Source organism: Mustelus asterias, unplaced genomic scaffold, assembly GCF_964213995.1.
Source record: "Mustelus asterias unplaced genomic scaffold, sMusAst1.hap1.1 HAP1_SCAFFOLD_192, whole genome shotgun sequence".
NCBI lineage: Eukaryota > Metazoa > Chordata > Chondrichthyes > Carcharhiniformes > Triakidae > Mustelus > Mustelus asterias.
Window position 1 is genome coordinate 250,481 of NW_027590185.1, and position 8,852 is coordinate 259,332.

Sequence of the window (8,852 nt, forward strand, 5' to 3'; positions counted from 1 at the left end):
ATCTGTAAGGAGAGAAAAGAGCTGATGTTTCTTGTCTAGATGACCCTTTGTCAAAGCTCTGAAACATCAGTTCTTTTCTCTCCATACAGATGCTGCCAGACCTGCTGAGAATGGGGAGAGAGTGTGTGGGATGGAGATTTCCAGCTTTTGGGGAATGAGAGAGGAAAGAATGTTCCATAGAAATTGTCTGTTCTGAATTTCTATCCTGTACTGACACTGATGACTTTTGTGAACGAATTTTCCAGGATATTGAAAGAGGAATCACAGGCTGAAATCTCAAACGTCACGTCTAGACGCGACAGAATCATATTCCTTGGGACTTCAATATCATCGGACTTTGAATCCAGAAGGAGAAATGATTGTCCAGTCTGTCCATTTGAAAGGATTTGAAATGTCAGTGTGAGTGAAAATGCATCAACACACTGCCACACTTGAGTGAGAGTGTTCCAATGCACTGACTAAAGAGCTTTAACCAGTTACACAGCCTGAATAAATATCACACCATTCACAGCGGGTAGAGACTGTAATCTTGTTGTGTGTGTGGACGAAGTTTCAACTGATTGTCCACCCAAGAGAGAGGTAAGGACACCTGCACCATGGAGAAACCATGGAAATGTGCGGACTGTGGGAAGGGATACAGAGCCCCATCTCTGCTGGAAGCTCATCGGCGCAGCCACACTGGGGAGAAGCTGTTCATCTGCTCTCGGTGTGAGAAGGGATTTCATCAGTTCTCCAGCTTACGGATTCACCAACGAGTTCACACTGGGGAGAGACCATTCACCTGCTCTCAATGTGGGAAGGGATTCACTCAGTCATCCCACCTGCAGTCACACCAGCAAGTTCACACTGGGGAGAGGCCGTTCACCTGCTCTCAGTGTGGGAAGGGATTCACTCGGTCATCCAGCCTGCAGACACACCAGCGAGTTCACACTGGAGAGAGGCCGTTCACCTGCTCTCAGTGTGGGAAGGGATTCACTCAATTATCCAGCCTGCAGACACACCAGCGAGTTCACACTGGGGAGAGGCCATACACCTGCTCTCAGTGTGGGAAGGGATTCACTCAGTTATCCACCCTGCGGGCACACCAGTGAATTCACACTGGGGAGAGGCCGTTCACTTGCTCTCAGTGTGGGAAGGGATTCAGTCAGCCATCTGAGCTGCAGGCACACCAGCGAGTTCACACTGGGGAGAGGCCATACACCTGCTCTCAGTGTGGGAAGGGTTTCAGCGTTTCATCCCGGCTGCTGAAACACCAGCAAGTTCACAAGTGATTCCAGGGGTTGGATTCTGCTGTTATTGTTTCTGCTCTCAGCTGCATCCAGGACTGCATTTTGTTCATTCTCACAGTTGGTCAATGGGAAGGGTCAGAGGGTTTCTTTGTGCTGGACTGGCTGATCTCAGCCTCCAGTGGGCTGATGCTCTTTGAGTCTTTTTGCGAATACCTGGTTTCAAATTTCACGAGGATCACAGAGTGACAGGGTGTTAGGAAGTTTAGAGATATTTAGTCGGAAGAAAACAGAGGTTGGCAGTGCAAAGGTACATTTCTGAATGGAGGGTTGTGACAAGTGACATTCCTCAGCGATCAGTGCTGGGACTTTTGCTGTTTGTAATATATATAAATGATTTGGAGGAAAATGTAACTGGTTTGATTGGTAAGTTTGTGGACGACACAAAGGTTGGTGGAATTGCGGATAGCGATGGGGAACGGCAGAGGATACAGCAGGATATAGATCAGTTGGAGACTTGGGCGGAGAGATGGCAGATGAAGTTTAATCCGGACAAATGTGAGGTAATGCATTTTGGAAGGTCTAATACAGATGGGAAATATACAGTAAATGGCAGAACCCTTCAGAGTATTCATAGTCAGAGGGATCGAGGTGTACAGGTACACAGGTTATTGTAAGATAATCAAGAAGGCATACGGCATGCTTGCCTTCATCGGCCAGGGCACTGAGTTTAAAAATTGGTCAGTCATGTTGCAGCTTTATAGAACCTTAGTTAGACCGCACTTGGAATCTCGTGTTCAATTCTGGTGACCACACAACCAGATGGATGTGGAGGCTTTGGAGAGGGTGTGGAAAATGTTTATCAGGATGTTGCCTGGTGTGGAGGGCATTAGCTATGAGGAGAGGTTGGAGAAACTTGGTTTGTTCTCACTGGAACGACGGCGGTTGAGGGGGGCGACCTGATAGAAGTCTACAAGATTATGAGGGGCATGGACAGAGTGGATAATCAGAAGCTTTTTCAGGGGGTGGAAAAGTCAATTACGAGGGGCATAGGTTTAAGGTGAGAGGGGCAAGGTTTAAAGGAGATGTACAAGGCAGGTTTTTTACACAGAGGGTGGTGAGTGCCTGGAACTCGTTGCCGGGGAAGGCAGTGGAAGCAGATACGATAATGACTTTTAAGATGTGTCTTGACAAAGATATGAATAGCATAGGAATAGAGGGATATGGTCCCTGGAAAGGTAGGGGTTTTAGTTCAGACGGGCAGCATGGTTGCTACAGGCTTGGAGGGCCAAAGGGCTTGTTTCTGTGCTGTAATTGTCTTTGTTCTGTTTGGAACATCCCAAATGCCCATCCAATTTCCTTTTTAATTGTTTATTGTCTCCACTTCCTCCACCCTCGTAGACAGCGAGTTTCAGATCATTACCATTCGCTGCATCAGAATATTCTTCCTCACATCTCCCCCCCCCCCTCCCCCACTCCCCCCCCTTGCATCTCTGACCCAAAACAAGAAATCTGTGTCCCCCCTCGTCCTTGTCCCATCAGCTAATAGGAACAGCTTTTCTTTGTCCACCTTATCTAAACCTGTCAGAATTTTGTCCACCTCTATCAAATCTCCCCTCAACCTCCTTTGCTCCAAGGAGAACAACCCCAGCCTGACATTGACAATAAAGAACAAACCAACAGAATATGTTACTGTCTGAAATCAAATGGGAATCTTTAATTTCTGTTTTAAAGATATTGTGAATATATTGTCCTGGACAATAAAGGAATTGGAATAACTCACCTTGGATGTGGTTGAATGGAATATATCAATCATATATGCACCTACAGTCTCATGAAAGTCTGGAATATGTAGCTGGAAGTCCCTTCCTAACAGCACTGTGGGTGGACGTACACCTGAGGCATTGCAGCAGTTCAGGAAGCCACCCTTGGGGTTGGGGTTGACCATGGCCAAGGCAGCTACGTACAGCCACATATTCTGTTATAATTGAAGGACTGCAGATTGAAAGTGAAGCATTGTGGGACTAGACTATCTTGACCATATTCCTGTGACTGCCCGGAAACTCAATGGTCTATTTCAGTTTATAATTGAGGATTTCTGGGAATAAGTTAAATGCAGAAATATTAAGCATAGCCTGGAGGAATTTGGAATAACTGAGAATTTTATCCCCAGATAAAGAACAAAGATTTTGCCGGTGTTTGGGTGTAACGTGTTTGGGATTTTAAATCAACAAAGATGTTGCCTCTAAAATCAGTCCTTGTAAGTTGTCTTAAAAAAGGTTAAGTTATAATGAACATAGAACAGTACAGCACAGAACAGGCCCTTCGGCCCACGATGTTGTGCTGAGCTTTATCTGAAATCAAGATCAAGCTATCCCACTCCCTATCATCCTGGTGTGCTCCATGTGCCTGTCCAATAACCGCTTAAATGTTCCTAAAGTGTCTGACTCCACTATCACTGCAGGCAGTCCATTCCACAACCCAACCACTCTCTGCGTAAAGAACCTACCTCTGATATCCTTCCTATATCTCCCACCATGAACCCTATAGTTATGCCCCCTTGTAATAGCTCCATCCACCCGAGGAAATAGTCTTTGAACGTTCACTCTATGTATCCCCTTCATCATTTTATAAACCTCTGTTAAGTCTCCCCTCAACCTCCTCCACTCCAGAGAGAACAGCCCTAGCTCCCTCAGCCTTTCCTCACAAGACCTACCCTCCAAACCAGGCAGCATCCTGGTAAATCTCCTTTGCACTCTTTCCAGCGCTTCCATATCCTTCTTATAGTGAGGTGACCAGAACTGCACACAATATTCTCAATGTGGTCTCACCAAGGTCCTGCTCAGTTGCAGCATAACCCCACGGCTCTTAAACTCCAACCCCCTGTTAATAAAAGCTAACACACTATCGGCCTTCTTCACAGCTCTATCCACTTGAGTGGCAACCTTCAGAGATCTGTGGATATGGACCCCAAGATCTCTCTGTTCCTTCACAGCCTTCAGAACCCTACCTTTGACCCTGCAATCCACATTTAAATTTGTCCTACCAAAATGAATCACCTCACATTTATCAGGGTTAAACTCCATTTGCCATTTTGCAGCCCAGCTTTGCATCCTATCTATGCCGACCATGGGGGACCTTATCAAACGCCTTACTAAAATCCATGTATATGACATCAACTGCCCTACCTTCATCAACACACTTAGTTACCTCCTCAAAAAATTCAATCAAATTTGTGAGGCACGACTTGCCCTTCACGAATCCGTGCTGACTATCCCGGATTAATCCGCATCTTTCTAAATTGTCGTAAATCCCATCCCTAAGGGCCTTTTCCATCAACTTACCAACCACCGTAGTAAGACTAACCAGCCTGCAATTACCAGGGTCATTTCTATTCCCTTTCTTAAACAGAGGAACAACATTCGCCACTCTCCAGTCCTCTGGCACCATCCCCGTGGACAGTGAGGACCCAAAGATCAAAGCCAAAGGCTCTGCAATCTCATCCCTTGCCTCCCAAAGAATCCTAGGATGTATTTCATCAGGCCCTGGGGACTTATCGACCTTCGGTTTATTCAAAACTGCTAGTACATCCTCCCTCCAAACATCTACTTCCTCCAGCCTATTAGCCTGTAACACCTTCTCTTCCTCAAAAACATGGCCCCTCTCCTTGGTGAACACTGATGAAAAGTATTCATTCATCACCTCTCCTATCTCTACTGACTCCATACACAAGTTCCCACTACTGTCCTTGACTGGCCTTAATCTCACCCTGGTCATTCTTTTATTCCTCACATAAGAGTAAAAGGCCTTGGGGTTTTCCTTGATCCGACCCGCCAAGGACTTCTCATGCCCCCTCCTAGCTCTCCTAAGCCCCTTTTTCTGCTCATTCCTTGCTAACTTGTAACCCTCAATTGAGCCATCTGAACCTTGTTTCCTCATCCCTACATAAGCTTCCCTCTTCCTTTTTGCAAGACATTCCACCTCTTTTGTGAACCATGGTTCCCTCACTTGGCCATTTCCTTCCTGCCTGACAGGGACATACCTATCAAGGACACACAGTATTTGTTCGTTGAAAAAGTTCCACTTTTCATTAGTTCCCTTCCCTGACAGTTTCTGTTCCCATCTTATGCCCCCTAATTCTTGCCTAATCGCATCATAATTACCTCTCCCCCAATTGTAAACCTTGCCCTGCCGCATGGCCCTCTCCCTCTCCATTGCAATAACAAAAGACACCGAATTGTGGTCGCTATCTCCAAAGTGCCCTCCCACAACCAAATCTAACACTTGCCCTGGTTCATTTCCCATTACCAAATTCAGTGTGGCCCCACCTCATCGGCCTATCCACATATTGTGTCAGGAAACCCTCCTGCACACACTGCACAAAAACTGCCCCATCTGAACTATTCGACCTACAAAGGTTCCAATCAATATTTGGAAAGTTAAAGTCCCCCATGACAACTACCCTGTGAACCCCACACCTATCCATAATCTGCTTACCAATTTGTTCCTCCACATCTCTATTACTATTTGGGGGCCTATAGTAAACTCCTAACAACGTGACCGCTCCTTTCCTATTTCTAACCTCAGCCCATATTACCTCAGTGTGCAGATCCCCCTCGAAGTGCCTTTCCGCAGCCGTTAAACTATCCTTGATTAACAATGCCACTCCTCCACCTCTTTTACCAGCTTCCCTACATTTACTGAAACATCTATACCCCGGAACGTCCAACAACCATTCCTGTCCTTGTTCTACCCATGTCTCCGTAATGGCCACAACATCGTAGTCCCAAGTACCAATCCACGTCCCAAGTTCATCTACCTTGTTCCGGATGCTCCTTGCATTGAAGTAAACACACTTCAACCCACCTTCCTGTCTACTGGTACCCACCCTTGACCTTGATACCTTCCCCAACACCTCACTACCCTCAACACTGACTTCCGGACTACAACTCCTTTTCCCACCCCCCTGACAAATTAGTTTAAACCCCCCTGAAGAGCCTTATCAAATTTCCCTCCCAGGATATTGGTGCCCCTCTGGTTCAGGTGCACCCCGTCCTGTTTGTACAGGTCCCACCTTCCCCAGAATGTGTTCCAATTATCCATGTAGCTGAAACCCTCCCTCCTACACCATCCCTGCAACCACATGTTTAACTGTACTCCCTGTTTCTCAACTCGCTATCACATGGCACTGGTAACGTACCAGAGATGACCACATGTTTTTTCTTGGCTCTCAGCTTCCAGCCCAGCTCCCTAAAGCCCCGTCCCTTCTTTTACCTATGTCGTTGGTACCAATGTGTACCACGACTTGTGACTGTTCCCCCTCCCCCTTAAGAATCCAGAAAACACGGTCCGAGACGTCACGGACCCTGGCATCCGGTAGGCAACATACCATCTGTGAGTCTCTTTTGCTGCCACAGAACCTCCTATCTATCCCTCAAACTAACGAGTCCCCAATAACTATTGCCCTCCCGCTCTGCCCCTTACCCTCCTGAGCCACAGAGACGGACACAGTGCTAGAGATCCGCTCACTGCGGCTCACCACTGGTATGTCGTCCCCCTCAACTGCATCCAAAGCGGAATACTTGTTGCTAAGGGGAACAACCACAGGGTATCCCTGCACTGACTGCTTCCTCCCAGCCCCTCTCACTGTCACCCATCTATTTTCCTTTCCTGGAGTAACTATATCCATGAAGCTTCTGTTTATGGCCACCTCTGCCTCCCTAATGATCCTAAGTTCATCCAGCTCCAGTTCCCTAACACAGTTTTGGAGGAGCTGCAATCTTATACAATGAATGGTAAGGCCCTGGGGAGTGTTGAGGAACAGAGGAACCCAGGAGAAGTACATAGTTTGTTGAAAGTGGCGGCACAGGTCGACAGAGTGGTGAAGAAGGCATCAGTCAGGGCACTGAGTATAGGAGTTGGGACATTATGTTACAGTTGTATAAGTCATTGGTGAGGCTGCACTTGGAGTATTGTGTACAGTTTTTGTCACCCTGTGATAGGAAAGACATTGATAAACTGGAAAGAGTGCAAAGAAGATTTATGAGGATGTTGCCGGGCCTAGTGGGTCTGAGTGATCGCGAGAGGTTGGACAGGCGAGGGTTGTATTCCTTCGAATGTAGGAGAATGTGGGGTGACTATGTTGAGGTGTATTAAATCATGGGGGGCATAGATAGGATGAACCCACATTGTCCTTTTGCCAGGGTATGGGAATTGAAAACTAGAGGGCATAGGTTTAAGGTGAGAGGCGAAAGATTAAAAGGGACCTGAGGGGCAACTTCTTCATGCAGAGGGTGGTGTGTACATGGAATGAGCTGCCAGAGAAAGTGGTTGAGACAGGTTTAAACATTTAAAAAGCATAAGTACATGAATTGGAAAGGATGAGAGGGATATGAGCCAAACATGGGCAATTGGGACTAGCTGGGAGGGCACCATGGTTGGCATGGATCAGTTGGGCCCAAGGGCCTGTTTCCGTGCTGTATTGCTCTATGACTCTATGTGCTGGCTGCGTCAGCATCTATTCCCATAACTCATTGCCCTTGAACTGAGTGGCTTGCATTGCTGGGGGATGTGGTAATTTCCTTCTTTAAAGGACATTATTAAATTGGATAGATTTTTACAACACTTGTCATCAATGGACTTCTAATTCTAGATTTTTACTGAATTCAAATTTCAACATCTGCCACTGTGGGATTCGAACCCAGGGTTCACAGTGCATTGCCCTGGATCCCTGTATTACTAATACAATGACACTATCACTGCACCATTGCCTGCCCATCCATGGTAAAGGAGTTATAATAGCCCGAGATCTATGGAATCAGAGCATGCTCTAAATTTAAATTAATGCTCACTAACACTCACCTCAAAACAATTTCACTGTTTTCAACATTTTAAACCTGCTGGAGTCTACGTCTGCAAAGATCTCAGAGAGATTGGTGTCCGGGAAAAATGTTGCAATCTTCAAATCTTCTCCCTGTAAATGAGGAAAGTTATAGGTGTAATTCAAGGTTAGAAATTCAGGACAGACAAACATTTCTTTTGGTCTGAGTTTGCTGTGTGTAAATCTTTCCCTTCTAATCCCCTGTAAAAGGAGTTTCCAAAATCCATCAGCATCTGTCCAGAACAGAAATTCAAAACATTCTCTCCTGTTACCTGCACAGAATTACTTTAGTGGGACAAAATTGCAGTGGAAGCAGTTCAGAGAAGATCCAGTTCGTTGATTATAGAACATAGAACATAGAAAGCCACAGCACAAACAGGCCCTTCGGCCCACAAGTTGCGCTGATCATATCCCTACCTCTAGGCCTATCTATAGCCCTCAATCCCATTAAATCCCATGGACTCATCCAGAAGTCTCTTAAAAGACCCCAACGAGTTTGCCTCCACCACCACCGACGTCAGCCGATTCCACTCACCCACCACCCTCTGAGTGAAAAACTTACCCCTGACATCTCCTCTGTACCTACCCCCCAGCACCTTAAACCTTATTCCTGAAATACGGAGTTTTATCTGTCAGGTTGAGCAGTTGGAGCCTGTACTCTTTGGAGTTCAGAAGACTGAGAAATAATCTTATTGAAACATCTGGGAATTTAAGGGTGGCATGATGCCTCACAGTACCAGGGTCCC

At 46.3% G+C, this 8,852-nt stretch overlaps 1 pseudogene; it reads left to right on the forward strand.

Moving 5' to 3' along the window:
- The first annotated feature begins 596 nt into the window (after positions 1 to 596).
- Positions 597 to 1,271, forward strand: LOC144485370 (uncharacterized; annotated as a pseudogene).
- Positions 1,272 to 8,852: the final 7,581 nt, after the last annotated feature.